The sequence below is a fragment of the Chinchilla lanigera genome, unplaced genomic scaffold (assembly GCF_000276665.1).
Source record: "Chinchilla lanigera isolate Chin_1 unplaced genomic scaffold, ChiLan1.0 scaffold00039, whole genome shotgun sequence".
Lineage (NCBI taxonomy): Eukaryota > Metazoa > Chordata > Mammalia > Rodentia > Chinchillidae > Chinchilla > Chinchilla lanigera.
The window spans coordinates 5,235,339-5,253,089 of record NW_004955440.1 but is presented as its reverse complement, the minus strand read 5'-3'; the positions used below and the strand labels follow the sequence as shown (position 1 = coordinate 5,253,089).

At 35.4% G+C, this 17,751-nt stretch overlaps 1 pseudogene; it reads right to left on the bottom strand.

Annotated features, from left to right (window-relative positions):
- Window positions 1–13,941: 13,941 nt before the first annotated feature.
- On the bottom strand, window positions 13,942–15,220 carry LOC102016100 (annotated as a pseudogene).
- Between the last annotated feature and the right edge of the window lie 2,531 nt (window positions 15,221–17,751).

The window sequence follows — 17,751 nt, the reverse complement described above, 5'->3', positions numbered from 1 at the left end:
TTCGGTTCCCGGTACTGGAGAAAAACCAAAAAACCAAAAAAAAAAAAAAAAAAAGAGGTAAGAAAAGAATAGATTGCTATTTTACATACAGTTATCTTCAAAGAAGTTGTTTAGTCCACTAGACATAAAAATGTAAGACTGATCAAACAATCAAAGACAGTAACAAGTTAAAAAAAATTAGAAAGAATAAAACATTGGAAATGATGCACAGCTTCACCATACAAAATGGGAGGAGTTCAACAATGGTTTTTATACTGCATATTGTTTTCAGATCAGTCATTCTGATTACCAAATTCATGCATGCAAAAATTGGTCAAGGAAAAAGAAAATTTTAAGCATTGACTGTTCCTCCCTATAAACCACAGACATCAGCAAGACACCTATTTCAGCTATCCTTATATATACATATAAATTTTGTCTTTCATTTAAGAAAAAACCAAACTAACAAAAACAAATACATCGTTTTGTTTTGAGGTCATGTATCATTTTTGTTGTTTTTGTGTTGTTTTGATTTTGTCTTCATTGTTGTTTTGTTAATTTTTTAATTTTTAAAATAAATAAATTCAAAGAAACAGAAAGACATCTCAAAAAAAGAAAAAATAGATAACCATGGATTTCTACATAGCGACAACAACAAAACCGACAAATTACTGTAACCTCCAATCACACTGTTATATCTCATATATTGTAAAATGAAAGAGCAAAACATCAAAGAATGGACACTATGTGATTTTATGGACATAATATTTTAAAATGGCCCAAATTCATCTGGTAGGTAGCCGTGCTTGAAGATGGCTTCTGAGGTGCTGCTTATCTCTTTCTTGACCTGGGTTGTGGTACCCAGGTGCATTCACTTCTTGCTAACTCATCCACTGTATCTTATGATTTACACATTTCTGGATGATTGTTCTATGTAAGAATCAAAACATATTAAAGAAACGAGCCCCCCAAATCCAAACACTTACACTATGCTGAGTGTACTCATAGTTTATACACCTTTCCTTTTTCATATGTAATTGTAAAACATATATTATTCCACAGTGTACAAGGTGAAATTTAAGGATCAGATTTTCTCTGTCAATGTCCATGAAGTAAAACAAGTTGTTATCACTTTTATAAAACCTCCTAATGCAGGAACCACCGTCTTTGAATCCAATTTTCCCATCACAGTCTGTTTTGGGAGAAGCATTTGATACACTTGTAACACATTACCAAACTGTGTATTGAGAGGTCATAGTTGAAGTTTCATAAAGACTGCCGACAGAAGTTTGAAAAACAAAACATTTCAATGGGAAATTCCTTACAAGAAAAGGGGAAATCATTGAGGTTCCAGTAAAAGAAAATAATTCCTTCTCCTCTTGGTAGGACAGAAAATGTTCAAGAATGTGAGAGGAATTACGTGGCTACAATCATGCTGCGCAGATGCTGGTACACCAAGGGCAGGAAAGCAACTGGAGCAATGGGTGCAAATTAAAATTTTCTAGTAGCCATAACAAGAAATATCAAAAAATGGAGAATTGAAATTGATATTTTGTATAATTCCATATATCCTAAATTTTGTCATTTTAATATGCAATCAACTTAAAAACATTAGTGTAATATTGCCCAGTTGTTTAGCATGCTGTCTTAAATCTAGTATGCATTTCATGTTGATAGGACATCTTGATGTAAATTGTAAATTCACATCTCTTGGATTTATATTTAGGCCTTTACTTTGATTTCATGAATTTCATAGTATAAAAGGTTGATTCACATATTTAACTCATTATAAATATTCTTAAATATTTTCTAGTAAATTATTGAACTGTCAGTTTGCAAAAGTACATTTAAGTGAACTAGGATTGCATAAAATTAAAATTCCTAGGCCATAAAGCAAGGCTTAACAAATAAAAAAAGTTGAAATAATTTTTTACATCTTATGAGACAACAATGAAGTGAAACAAGAAATCAATTGTAAGAGGAAACACAGAATTTCACAAACAAACAGAGATTAAACAGTTCATTTTTCCATAATCAGAAGGTATTAAAGAAATCAAGAGGAAATTTAAAAATCCTTAGAGTTAAATGAAAACGCAAATGTAAAACATTAGAATCTCTGAGTTAGAGTTAAGGCAATTCTAAGAGAAAAGTTTTTAGCTATGAATGACTATACCAAAAAATCAGAGAGATCTCAAAAAATAACCTAATGGTGCACCTTAAATTCTTAGAGAAGCAAGAACAAACCAAGACAAACACACAGAAGGAAAGAACTAATAAAGACCAGACCTGAAATTAATGACATAGTGACTAAAAGAACAACACACAGGATTGATGAAATAGATCTGCTTCTTTGAAAGGATAAAACAGATTGATAAAACTTAGCCAACTAACCAAAAGAAAAACAAGGCCCAAATTAATATAATTAGATAGGAAAAGGCAATGTCTGTTATAACAGTTGTCACTGAAATCCTATTAGATGATGGCGAGGCTGTGGAGAAATAAGAACTCTTCTCCACTGCTGGTGGGAACGCAGACTGGTGAAACCACTGAGGAAATAGTTTGGAGATTTCTCATCAAACTAGGTCTAGAGGTCCCATTCAACCCAGCTATTCCCCTTCTGGGTGTCTTCCCAGAAGATCCAAAAACATCATATCACAGCGATATATGTGCACCCATGTTCATAGCGGTTCAATTTGTAATTGCTAAATTGTGGAAGCAACCCAAATGTCCATCCACTGAGGACTGGATAAGAAAATTGTGGTACTTTTATATAATGGAATATTACTCAGCTATATAGAAAGATAAGCTCGAGGCTTTTATAGGTAAATAGTCACAACTAGAGACCACACTCATAAGTGAAATAAATCAGACCTGCATGAGTAAGCAACATATTGTCTCACTAGTGTGAGAACCTGAAAGAGTGAATAAAAACTAGGAGGTATGACAGACATTGTGAAATGAAAGGAAACTGCTCAAAAGTAAAGGGCAACTGGGGTGTGCGAAAAGAGAAGGGAAAGCTGGGGAAATTATGTATGCATGTATATACAGGATAGCTAACATAGCTGTATTACTGTCTTCTAATGCTCTACAGAAAGGAATAGTTAGTGGTTACTTGTTTGATCAATATTGTATGTCTATTTGTTTTCTGGAGAAACCACTTTGAAGATATCAGTACGTAATACAACAACCGTTATTACTTTCCTACCACTTTGTCTGTAACTGTTTTGTTTGCATCGTTCTTATGCTATTTTGTAAATGGATGTCTGTTTGTTAATATGTTTTCCTTCTCTTATTTTTAAAATAAAAAAAATCCTATCAGGGACTACTTTGAAAATCTTATCACATTATAACAAACAGGAGAATCTAGAAAAAATTAATATATTTTCAGACACGCATAACCTACCAAAACTGAACAAAGATGATATAAAAAAAATCTAAACAGATCAGTCACAAGCAACAAGATTGAAGCAGTAATAAAGTCTCCCCATGACAACAACACAAAGCAATCTTAGGATTAGATGGGTTCACTGCTGAATTTTACCAGATCTTTACAGATGTAACACCAGTGGTCCTCAAACTAGTCCACAAACTAGTAAGAGAAAGGCCACTTCCAGACTCATTCTATGAGGCCAAAATTATCATTACGTTAAACCAGTGAAGAACACAACAGTAAAAGAAAACAATAGATCAATATCCTTAATGAGTATAGACGCAAGAATGTTTAATAAAATATTTACAAACCAAATTCTGCAATACATTAAAACATTTACCATTCAACAACACATTTAAAAATCATGCCCTATGATCATGTTGACCTCATTTCAGTGATGCAAAAATGATTCAATATACACAAATCCATAAGTGTAATACACCACATAAATAGAATCAAAATAAAAAATCACATGGTAACCTTAATTGATGCAGAAAAATCTTTTTTTAGCAAAACTAAACATTGTTTCCTGATAAAAACCTTGAAGATATTTAGTATTGAGGGACCATTCATCAGTTTAGTAAAGGCTGTATGCAGTAAACACTTAACCAGAATCATTCTAAATGGGGAGGAAAAGCAAAGCATTTCCTTGAATAAGGAGAAGGCAAGGAGGTTCATTCTATGCCACAAATGCTGGATAAGAGGTGAGAAAAAGAAAGCCTTCATCCCTGCTAGTGGGAGTGTAAATGAATACACACATACTGTGGAAATCAGTATGACTGTTCCTCAACAAGTTAAAAATAGTGCTACCACTACATCCAGCTGTACCTTGACATACAGTATATATACAATTAAAGACCATATACTATAAGGATGTCTGCATATCCATCTTTATTATGCCACAATTCAACATAGCCAAATATGGAACAAATGTAGGTATCTATAAACAAATGAATGGATAAAGAAAATATGCAGTTGAACATCCATTAAGAAGAAAAAAAGTCTGTCACCTGCAGGATAATGGATGGTTTTGGAGATCATGATGTTGAAATAAACCAGACCCAAAGAAACAAGTATTACATGTTTTCCTTAGTATGTGGAATATAAAAAGATGACAAGAAAGTAGAAGGAAGATGATTACTGACTGAGAAGAAGAGAATAAGGGAAAGGGGAATAAAGACAGCAAGTAGGAGGGATTCATAAGATCAAAATCTATTACACTGATTGAATTTCTAAAAACTGACACTAGGGGCAAGGTCAGGGCAAGGACAAGGGTAGGGGTTGAAAATGATAAGAGTGTGTTACAGGCATGTACCAATCTGTCAAAAGGAAACCCATTAATCTGCATAACTGAGAGGTACTAATAAAATATGAAAAAATTAAAAATTCCATTTCTCAGTCACAGCGGTTACATTTCATGAGCTCTGTAACCACTATGGCTCAGGGTACTGTCTGGAGCAGGACCACTCCAGAGGGTGCATACAGAGAAGTTAGGAGTGACCTCCTGCTTCAAGGAACCTTGGATGGAAAAGCTCTTTTACCATAGTTATGATCAGAAATCCTCACAAAATCAAAGATTTGGTCACATGGTGACCATTTCCCTTGCACTGCATTTTTAGTATTATACTTTGTTTAACTCTTTCCACTTCTTATTTAGGGTATGACAGAAGCATAGACATTATGTTTTAAATCATGATGATGTACAAAACAGACCTATGCAGCTGTTAGTGTGCACAAAGCAAAAGCTCTGATTCTCTGGTAACATAATCAGGTGCCCAGATGAGCGTGTCCTATTTCCGCTCTCAGGAATTACTAGCCCAAGGCTTTCAAGTGTAAAGCCAGGTCTTAGGGATCTGCCTAATAGCCATACCAGGTCATCAGAGAGAAATAGAAATCTATCAGCATTTTTAATGTCCATATAAATTATGTGATTTTAAGAAATAGATTATATATGCATAAAAACCACTAAATTAATTTGTTCAAAAGTTCTTTTTGGGGAGGACGTGGTTTCACAATATAGTTTAGGCTGGCCTTGAACTTACTATGCAGCCCAACCTTGTTTTGAACTCTCAGTGATCCTCCTGCTTCAGCCTCTTGAGCACTAGGATTACAGATATGTGGCACCACACCCAGCTTTCTTGTGTTCAAAGTCTTGGACATTAATTAAGAAAAGATATTTCATAACCAAAGAATACCAAGCAATGAAGATATCCATGCTAATAGATTTATTAGGTAGAGCAGCAAATATTAAGAAGAGAGTGCAATATGGTAAGAGTTACTTTAAGTACTATATTAGCCATTATAGACTATAAATAATGTTCAGAATAGTAATAGTTCTACATAAGATTGTATTAATTGTATGTCCTAATTATGCATCCTATGTAATTTTCATATGCTAAAATGAAAATTTGGTGACTTGATACCTAATCCTTTTATAATCTCAACTATTTGAGAGTTATTCCTTGAAATTGGTTGGCATAAAATTGTATTTACTAACAATGTTTAAGAGAGTTTTATTTCTCAGATAACAAATACAAGCTGTAGTTTCAATATAAAACATATATTTGAATAATGGACTTAGATTTAGATTTTTAAATTGTAATCTCCCCCAATCTGTAAGCAATTTTGACATAGTTTAAGGAAGTGTTACTATATCTGTAGGTCTCACTTTTTTGCTATATGAAATTATGTATGTATGTATGTACTTATCCTAGCATAAAGTAAGATCACCTCTGCTATCCATTTTACACCCTTAATAGCAGAGCAAGATATAGAACTTGACTGATATTAGAATAAGCATTTTAAGTTTTCAGTAGTAGAGAAGTGATTGGGTAAAACAGTACATAAAATGTCTGAGATGGAGCTTGTCTGATAAATCTTAGTTTTAGGATTTTATTATAGAAAGGATGCCATTAAATAAAATACTAACTTTGGAGAATGGTAACTAACCTTAGTCATGATAACAAGTATCAGATACTAGTGGAAAACTTTCAACAAATAGGAAATGTGGATACAGAGTTCGAGCTTGCAGTAAAGTACTGGAATTTTAATATGGGTAATCATGGTAGAGCTCACTGAGAAAGTGGCCACTGAGCAAAGATTTAAAGAGATTCTATAAATTAGCAATGGAGAAAGAGAATTTCAGGCAGAAGAAACACCAGTAAATTGTACTTAAAGTACAAGCATCCTTAATATACCCAGCAAAACTAGGAGCCAGTGTGTTTACAGCTGAGTGAAAAAGTTATGGAATTGTAGAAAATGAGATTAGAAAAATAAATGGAAACGTATATAGAATCTTGCAAGCCATTATGAGAAAAGGTGGTTTGTCCGGAGGAATGTCATGATGTGATTTATTTTTAAAATACCTCTTCCTAAGACCTTAAGTGTGTAGTAGACAAAGGTGCAAGTTAGGAAGCCACCCAAGCCAGATTTGTTGGTTTCTAGGGCCCCAGTCATTGCAGTGGAACTAGTGAGAAATGGTTTTGTTCCAGATGAATTTGTAAGGTATGGAATACAGAATTACTGATGGTATTTGATGGATATGGGATGCATAATAGAAAGATAGAAGTCACAAGACATGAAAGGAACGGTTAATGCTTAATTTTTTTTTCTTGACCAATTTGGCATGCTTATACTCGGTAATCAGAACATCTAATTTGAAGACAATAATATGCAATATAACATTCATTGTTGATTTCCTACCATCTTGTTTAATGAAGCTCTGTATCATTTCTAATTTTTTAATTACTTGTTATTGTCTATAATTGATCAATCTTGCATCTTACAATTGGTAATCTGTGCAACTTCATTCAAGATAACGATATGTAAAATAACAGCCATTGTTAATTTCTATCATCTTATTTTGAAATCCTGAATCATTTTTATTGTTTTGTTTTTGTCTTCATTGTTGTTATTTTGTTATTGGTTTTTTTCTCTTTAAAATGAGAAAGCACTTTATCAATACACAAAATTTTTATGTTTTATGTATCAGCTACAATAGAAATTTAAATGATTAAAAAAGAAAAATCTTTAAAAAAAAGAAAAGTTAAGAATAAGTACAAATTGAAGGTAGGATCAGATTTTATGCAAGATCTTTCCTTAATATATAATGATCTTATGATTATAAAGGATATAATTTTGTTCTTTGTGATCCTTAAGATTGGAGTGTTGAAATAAAATGGGCAGAGAAGTGTTTCATGCTGGAATTTGTAATTTACTGAGGCAGAAAAAAATTTCCCCTTTTAGAAAGTCAAGCACAAAGCCAGAGTTCTGAGAACATGCATTGGCTCAATGTTTATAATCAGCAAATAATTCTGTGCTGGGCAACATGATCCAGGTGAAAGTAGTGCTAAATTATTAGGCTTACTATCCTTGAATAAATATAGTATTTTCAAACTCAAACTATAAGCCTTTGATTTTTAATAAAAGAGAAAGAAATTACTGAAAGAAATGTTCCTTCCTGCCTGATGTGATATGCAAAAAGACTGGCAATTCTGTATCCTCTATGAGTCTGAAAACTACCTGGACATAGATGTTATGTGCCTCTTCTTACATACTTTGAAATGAAACCCTTCATTAGCTTTCCCTATGACAGAAATACTGTGGCCCTAAAAGCTAAGCCATAGTCCAAGAAGAGCCACTACTGCTGTGCCTCTTTGAAGCTACATCTATGCCTAGAGAAGGTATTCCCTGCAGTTCATACATCATTATTCCACAGTGGGCCAGAAGGGATGGGACATCAACACTATTTCCTGTAATTGTCCACAATAAGTGGGTTTTTTGTTTTTACTCTTCTCAATATTGAATGTCCTATATTAAGACAACATAGATAAAATTGCTGAGAACTTGAATTCACTACAAATTATTCAACTGAGTGCACAGAAATTCTACACTGTTCTTATTTATTCTGCCATCTGATACACAAGTGCTCAAAACAATAGGTACAACATCTGCTGACACCTTAGTGGCCACCAAAGAACGGTTTCAGTGTACACATTCTCGGGTCTTACACCAAAGCTACCAAATCCTGAGCGCTGGGAGTTGTGCCTGAATAGTCACGGTTCTGTTTGTTTTGTTTTGTTTTTTGAATATCACTGGAAGATTTTGATGTCATTGACCTGGAGCAGGTTCTCCAAAATTGTACTATTGATCTTCCTACAATTACTGTGACAATATTAATTAATGATTCCAAATAAATTACAGTATATAGAAATGAATCCAAAGCAGGTGTCACCAAATAACTCTCATAAAAAAAATTACCAAAAAGACTCTTACATTTTAGCCTAAATGAGACATTTGGTAGATTTGTAACTCACTGTGAACCTGTGATCTGCACTTTGGAGACAATGAGCGAAGTTCACGTTAACTTTCCATGGGTCACTCTGAAGTAATTACCTATAGCTTTATCTCCTTAACTTTTGATAACCAAATGATCAGCTTTGCTGACTCTTTAGAGAACTTGATGTTTGTTAGTTTATTTTCATTATCAGTAATTGCTGATCCTTGCCAAATTTCACTGAAAATGCCAGCCTTACATTCTTCAAAGTAATTCACATCAATAACACGAAGTTGAAAGCGCTCTTTTTCCTCTCCTGGCAGCTTCAAACTGCTGACTCACACACCTTTCCTGGTCTAGTGTGTTTAACTTCATATTGCAGCTTAATAGCTTCATTCCAAAACAAAGACTGCAATTGGGAAACTTGGGGAGAAAGTGCAGTAGGTGAAATGAAAGTTTCAATATCTGTTACCATATATAGGAATCTTAAATTACTTCTAAATAATACACAAGCTATGACATGAGGCTGAAATGAATCTGTGACAAAATGTCTTATCCAGACCCAACTTCCCATCTTTTCTCCTAGGAAATATAGAAAAACAAGCTGACTTTGTGCAATGCTTTCCAATTAAAGTCTCTTCATTTTAAATTCAAACTTGTCACATGCGTTTCTGGATACTACAATAAACAGCTGACTACTCATCATTTCAGCCAAACTCTAGGCTCTTTACTAGAGAAACATGGTGCTATGAAGTCAGTTATTTTTTTATAATTAATTAATTAAGCTTACTGGTACATTTTAGGTATTCATAATGATCACAATCATCGTAGGAAATTTGCACCTGTATGTGATGTAACTTGATTCATTTCCCCCATTCTCTTCAGCCTCCCTTCCCTCCTTATTTACAAAAGCTTTGTTTCCAGCTTTCCTTGTTTTCTCATGTTTTTCCATTTTTTCCTTTTCCCTTCCCAGCTCTCTAGTTCCCCTTCGCATTTGCACATTCCTCCTATGTCACAATATCTATTAAACTTGTTGTTCCTTATTTACACCTTCAGTTTCTCACACCAGAGAAACAATGCAGTGTTTACATGTTTGTCCAATTTATTCCACTTAAGAGAATGGTCTCAAGGTGCATCCATGATTTCCTAAAATGGCAAACAACGCTTATAAAGTTCTGACAAAAATAAAAACTTTCTCTGGATTTATTTCAAAGGCACATTCCTAAAAACTGAGTAACTATTAAAGCCACATAAAAATACTTTGTGTTTATATGTAAATGGAGTTAGGTTATTGATCTCTGTTATTACAAAATGTTTTTAACTTATGCAATATTCCCTGGGTCATTCAACATTATGTGTGATGCTAGAATTCTTTACTCTGTGAAAATGTAACATTCATTGGGGTTGTTTGAATAATCGTAGGCCTTATAATTTCTGCCTACTAAACTCCAGTAGTGATTTCTTTTTTTTTTTTTTTTGGTTTTTCTCCGGTACCGGGAACCAAATTCACGACCTTGCACTTGTCAGGCAGGTGCTTTGCCGCTGAGCTAAATCCCCAGCCCCTCCAGTAGTGATTTCTGATCACTGACAACCAAAAACAGTTTCCCTATAAGTTTCCGAATACATCCCTATAAGTTCCCTATAAGTTTATAATGATACATAAGTTTATAATAACACACATAATACATATATAATACATATAATAAGTTTATAATAATACATCCCTATAAGTTCCCTATAAGTTTCCGAATACATCCCAGGAAGGAATACCCCTTAAGATCAAAGAATGAAGAAGCAAACACAGTATGTCTAGACTGTCTCTACCCTACCACCACTTGTAGACAGTAAACCACCCAGACCTCACAAAGCAGGATGTGACAGTCTAAACTGAGCTTGTATTTTTAGACAAATCACAATTGGGGTAGGTGAGCAAGGTGAGATAAGAGTTGTGGGTTTTGAATGAGAAAATCTAAGCTCTAATCTTGAATTCAGTAGTTACATCACCTTGGGTAAATCATTTCCCAATTCTGAGTCTCACTACCCTTACCAATTAAGTGGAGGTAAAAATAGTCACTGTTCCACCTCCTTCAGAGGACTGCCAAGAAAATGACACTTGCTATGGGATCTGATTTTTCCAAGTAGTTGGTTAGAGCCATGCAATAATTCTTGATGTTCAGAGATGCAGTGTAGATGTGGGAAGGTAAATCATGTGGCATATGAAGTTGCTTACAAACTTAGGACTTGCTGATATTCTAGTTACACTAATTGACTAAGTGTGAGTTCTCATTGCTCAGTAAATGGTGCTTGTATCAATGGTTTACATCTAAAGATGTATGTTGGATTCCAACCTTCAGTCTGCCTCCTGACTACATTTCCTATGTTGTCCCTGTGGCATATTTCCCAGGGTATGTTCTCTCCCATATTCAATATCCTCCCCACATCTACACTAGTGCCTCCATCCTATTAACTTACTACTTTTCCACCCACATATTTCCTTTGCCTTATAAACATTCTTTTTTTAAATACATGCCCCTCTCTGTGAAGTACTTTTCTTCTGGATTCTATGGACATACAGTAAACCTCACCTACACACAGGGAATCAAGGTGTGATTTTTCCCACCACACTAGTTTATATGGCAGTCATTTCCTGAGCAGTGTTACTACTTTTCTAATCCCTTAGGGACATTTAGTAAGGCCACGATAGACCCTCAGAGTCAAGAATTTGACTTGGATAACTAAGAAGCAACCAGTAACAAAGTATAGAAGACTGAGGATCCAGATACCAAAAAAAAGTAGGAAAACAAAGAGGCCAAGAAAGTTCGGAGAGAAAGACCTGGAATTTGCTGCAGAACTTTAGGGTCCATTGGGTGAGCACAGGGAGCCACTTCTCTGGACCCATAAGCAATTCATGCACTAGACAGTTTTCCTCAAATGATGCTTTTCTTGTAATCTTAGACTTGACTGTGTGAGCAGAGAGCTCTGGTGCTGGCTGGATAGTGTCAATGGCCAACCTATGTGTTCATCATGCAAAATTTCCAATGTAGAAATCTGATCTAAACCGTAATTCATCTAAATTCACCAAGGCTCCAATAAAAGAAACTTTTGCAGTTGAGCCTTTGTAAAAGAAAAAGCTGAAGCTGAGTGTTAGGTCTAGCCACTGATATTATGGTGATAGGAGGACTACACATTATCTAAAAGCCTGAGGAGGCAGAACTGATGTAAGGTTGCTCATAGGTCATGGTATTAGGAAGATCAAAGAAACTGGTTCTCAAAATTCAAATGGGAAATTGGTTCATGGTTCAGTATGATAGAGGAGTCTATTCTATTTAATTAGATACTAGGCAATATGTGGAAAAATTAGAAAAAAATCCAAGTGTCTTGGAGGAAAGAACATAGGAAGGCTCTGGAAAAGAAATAAGTGTATGGCAATTATTAGCAACATTCTCTTCTTAAAACAACACTTGTAAGGAAAACTATGCTGAAGTTAATTTATCAAGGCTGAGCAATGGTAGCTATAGTTAGAGAAATTTTGAGGCTATGTGACTTGCCTCAGGAGTAGCAGTAAGTTGTTCTGGTACGGCACAGCTCATCTTAGACTTGTAATAATATTGTATTGGTAGTGGGAGATGCATGACTCACACTGTTTAAAACTTGATCAGAAATCCCCAGGGCTGAGCCTGCAAGTTGATGTCATGGATTCTTCTGTCTAGTGTAGGCTAAACCATATGCCTTGACAAAGAGAAAATCCAATGTCCCCTTGGTGGGCTTGAATCTGAAAGCACTCCTCCCAACCACCCCACCTGGAAGGCTGCTATACTGCAAATATAGAGTGCATTTAATAGGCATTCTGTGAAATGTATCGTCTTCCTGTTCCCAAAAGTTTAGACAGAGATGTATTCTGTGATCCAGAATAGTTGGATCATGGCCACTTTACTCTCATTGACCCCAAGTTTATACTCATCTCCCTGATTTAAGAGAGCTCTTTCCTAACTTAAATCGTGAATTCATCCTACAAGATCTTAGTAAGTGTTAGAGATTACACCTGGCCCTGAGCTGGCTCAGGCAGATCCACAGGGGAAAACAATGGTACTATCTGCAAGATTCAGTCTGTAATTTTTTTTTTTTTTGGTACTCGGAATTGAACTCAGGACCTTGCATTTGCCAGGCAAGTGATGCACCAGGGAGCTATCTCTCTGGCCCAAGACTCAGTCTCTGTTACATGATTTCTTTGTTGTCACTGAGGACCTCATTTTGGATTTTTTCTCACTTTCTATATTTTTCTATGAGTAAATAACGGAAGTCCGCTGATGATACAATAAAGATTGAATATAGTCAGTGTTTAACTGAGAGTCACAAATCCAAGGTTTTAGAATCTGCCACTGCCAGTGAACATTTAGATAACTAGTAAACTTTTCTGAGCATTAGTTTTTCTCAGTGAAATGCAAATGTGATGCTTAGATCATGTCATCCCTGGGTTGCAATAAAAATCAAATGAAACTCTAAATACAAACTATAAGAAGAAACACAGATAGAAACTATCCACTTATTCATTCATTCATTCATTCATTCACTCACTCTCAGCTAATGAGCCCCTATTTATGTATCTGGGAGAACTAGACCCTGAGGATACTAGTCAAGTGGGTTAATCAGATATAAATGAAATAACCATTCTAAAAATTTGACAAGGGCAATAAATTAAGAAAGGCATGTGGTTTATTTGATAAGGGAGATTCAATTTCTTTATAATGACCCTTAACTGAACTATGAAGAATGGAAAGAATTTAACCAGGTAAAAGGATAGAGGGGAAAAATATTAATGAGTAGAAACAGCAAAGTTCAGAGTGGGACATGCCAGATACCAGGAAGCCAGTGAGATTGCATTGGAGGGAAGGATGAGATGGCAAAGTATAGGGTTTGGGAGACAAATATATATGTATTGCTTTTTAAATTTAGAATAAGGAAGTTTTGCTCTGACCTAAAAGCTTTGAAATTTTGAGGGTCATGAGAGGAATGTGGAGGAAAGTTAGAAATCAGATTTGTATTTTTTTTCAAATCCGTATCATTACTTATACAACTCCCAGTGAGAACAGAGTAGGCCAGTTACCCTGTCCTCATAACACCAGTGAATGATGCTGGAGAGAATAAGCACAACTGCAGCCAGCCCGGCAACCAGTGTGATGGGTGGGATGCACCCTTGTGCTCATCCCCATGCAGTTGCTGGAGGAGTATCAGTGGCGGAGCAGGGTTTCTTGATTGTTCATCTACATACATAATAAGGCTCAGAGTGTGCTGGCAGGGCATTGATTTGTACCCCAGCCATCTCCCACAGAAAGGCCTCAAAGTTGTCAGCAGTCTCCTCATTGTTGATATCTACCCTATACTACATGTACCTCTTGGTATGCCAAAGCCACAGTTTGGTAAGAATGTCACACAGCTGGTGTGGAATAATCTCCAAGGCTTTGGCATATGTCTCCATAAATAGCTGTTATTTTCCTAGGATAGTCATTAAGTAATCCAGCAGATACTTGGAGATCGCTATCTCAGTGGTACCACTACCCATCATCAGTGTGTCACTTTGGACGGCCCGCCTGATGATCACGATGAGATCATTTAATGACCATTGTGTCTCCTCCCTAAGCTGGAGGATGAAGTTGCAAGTCTTGGCATTGGGAAAGCTAGTAAAATCATTACACCATTTGCCTCCAATCTGGGTCTTTTCAAACATTTGGCAGACATCCAGCACATCTGCAGATAGAACATTCATTTGGGTCTGAATCAAACCTCCACAGGCCATGATTGCCCCCTTCAGATCCTTCTCAGGCACCTGACTGGCACAGAACATGTCTCTGTTAGAAAAGTGCTGGGTGGCCATGTCTATGATGGGGAGTTTGGACAAGATGACTTTGCCTTGAAATGATGGATACTTTTTATCTTGCCATAGAGAATGTTCTATTGGGCATCAACAATTGCCTGATAATCCTCAACTGTGTGCACTCTGAATTCTGCATTATCCTTCTCAGCTTTTAGCTCAAGCTCAGCATTTAAAAAGGCAACCATGGGATTACTGTACTTCTGAGGCTGCATTTAAAATCTGGATTAAGAGAAAATCTTTGAGTGCAGCACCAGTCACAAGCTAAGAATTCTGCTTTCTTGATTCCAATAATTTTAAACAAAAACAAGTCATTGAGCAACACAATTGGATCAGCCACCATCGTGGTGAGAGATTTTCTGGTGAGAGATCAGCTTGGAGCTCAGGGCCATCCTCGCACACTTCTCTAGCAGCTTCCTCTGCTCTGATCTCTCTTGCTTCTTCACTGTCACTGTGATTTCTTTGATTTTATTTGCTATCTTATCTGGGAATGCAAAGCTTCCTCCAAGTATCATTTCACCTGCTTCAGAAATGCTACAGATCCCAGGGTCAGTGAGATGGTACCATCATTGACTTTTGTGTCTTGAAATTTAGCAAAGTCCACTAAAGTCTTTGCTGTGGGATTGATGATAATAAGTAGTTTCAAAATTGTGGGTTCATCATTAGAAATTGATCATCTTCTGTAAGCTTCTCATGGCACAGTGACTGAGGGTGGTTATGAGAGCCTCAACAGTCACTTGGAAAATGTTCCTATTACCCATAAACTGAAGGAAGTGTTGGGAGTTACCAGGGATAGGTAACTTTCTACAAGGTAACTTTTTACAAGGTAACTGGGATAGATGTCATTATGTAATCTTATCCAGTAGACTGTGCCTCTCCTCACTTCATGTCCAGACTTTCCAGCACCCCACAGTGCCCCAGGTTGGAGTAGTCTCCAGAAGATTTCTCAGCTCAGATGGGCATATTGAGATTATCTCTCTGAGAGATATTGGTCCACATACATTTTTTAATTCCTTGACTTCATCTTACATGGCCTTACCTGAGAACTCATACTCTGGAAGGATGATTAATCTCTTTGGAAGCAGTTAAGTGGGTTTAATTTCTAACCTTACCATTCACCAATTATATAACCTTCCAGAAATATTTAATCTTCAAGTCTCCATATTCTTTTTTCTTGATGTTCAAAAATTATTTTGTTCTTTATTTAATCATTCTATTCTCTCCCCCAGTTGGAGGATAGAGCTGTTTATTATATAGAGATTTCAACTTTTATAAATATTTGGAAATTTACTTAATGAAAAATTTACAAATTACTGTAATAGACTTTTAATTATTTTTATTTTAAAGATAATAAAAACTAAAGGTGATATAGAATTTCAAAATAAGATTCCTAAGGTAGGAATTTAGCAATGGTTATTGTACTGCATACTGTTACCTTCAAAGTAGTTGTTCAGATTACCAGATATAGGCATGTAAAATTCATCAATTAGACTTTTTAGAGCAATTGTGGATTTTACAGAAAACTGAACAAACAGCAGAGTTCCAGGCTACCTTCTCTCTGCCATTCACTTTCCTGTGTCATCAATATCTTGGCTTAGTATTGTGCATATATTAAAACAGTTGAGCTCATATTGATAAATTAGCAACTGAAGTCCATGGTTTGCAGTAAGGTTAGCTTTTCATGTTATACTAGTCTATGAATTTTAAAAATGCTTAATGGTACATATCTGTCATTACAATACAATAAAAAATTCACTCTTCAAAATATTACCTGTTTTAGCTTTTTATTCTCATTTCATTTTCCCCTGGCAACCATTGATATTTTTAATATCTCTATAAATTTGCTTTTACCAGAATGTCATGTAGTTGTGATAATGAAAAAAACCATCTTTCCAGATTGGTTTTTTCCTGATGCAGAATTAATTTCATTTATTTTCTATGTGTTTTCTTTTCTTGAAAAAAAGGTAAAACAGATATTCACAACAAAATAATAGAATAACAATAGTTAACACTTTGCATATTGTCATCTTCAAAAGTAGTTACTCAGAGTATAGATATGATCATTAAAACATTCTCCAGTCAGTATTAGCACAAAACATCCTTTTCAATGAACTAAGAAACACTGATAATACAGTTACCTTGCATTTTACTCCCTTTTGCCTTCCTTCATTTCCACTTTTTCCCATTCTAGTTCCTTTTTCCTTTTAAACAATTCTTTTTCCCAGAAAGGGAAGAGCTGGGTTGAATGGAATCTCTAGTCCTAGATATCCGAGGAATCTCCATACTGATTTCCACGGTGGTTACACCTGTCTGTACTCCCATCAACCGTGGAGAAGGGTATTTTTTTCCCAACAACCCCTCCAGCATTTGTTATTGGTCGATTGCTTCATGATAGTCATTCTTTCTAGAGTGAGGTGGAATCTCAGTGTTGTTTTGTTTGGCATCTCTTGAATAACCAATGACACTGACCATTTTTTCATGTATTTATTTGCCATTTGTATTTCTTCATCTAAGAAGTGTGCATTCATCTGAGGTGGCCATTTTGGAATTGGGTCTTTGAATGTGGGGTCTGATTTTTTTTAAAGTCTTTATATGTTCTAGATAGAAGTCCTTTGTCTGAGGAACAAATGTTTAAAATATTTTGTCACTTTGTGAATTGTCTTTTCGCTCTGTTGGTGATTTCTTTTGCAGTGCAAAAGCTGTTTAATAAGATGAAATCCTAGTTGTTGATTCTTTGAAGTATTTCATGTGCAGTTTGGGTTTTGTTCACAAACTCTCTGCCTACACATATGTCTTTAAGATTTCTACCTAGTTTCTCTTCCATTAAATTTAGTGTTTCTGTTTTAGTTTTTTTTTTTTTTTTTTCCTGTACTGGGAATCGAACTCACAACCTTGCACTTGCTAGGCATGCACTGTGATGCTGAGCTAAATCCCCAGTGCCAGTGTTTCTGTTTTAATATTTAGAACTTTGGTGTATTTTGATTTTAGTTTAGTACATGGTGATAGATATGGGTCTAGTTTTAGTCTTTGGCATGTGGAAAGCAAGTTTTTCCAACACTATTTATTGAAGTGGTTATGTTTTCTACAGTAAACACCTTTGGCCCCTTTGTCAAAGATAAAGTATCTGAGTGTATTTGTAGTTGTATCTGCATCTTCTTTCTTTCTTTTTTTTTTCTTGTCTTTTTTTTTTTTTTTTTT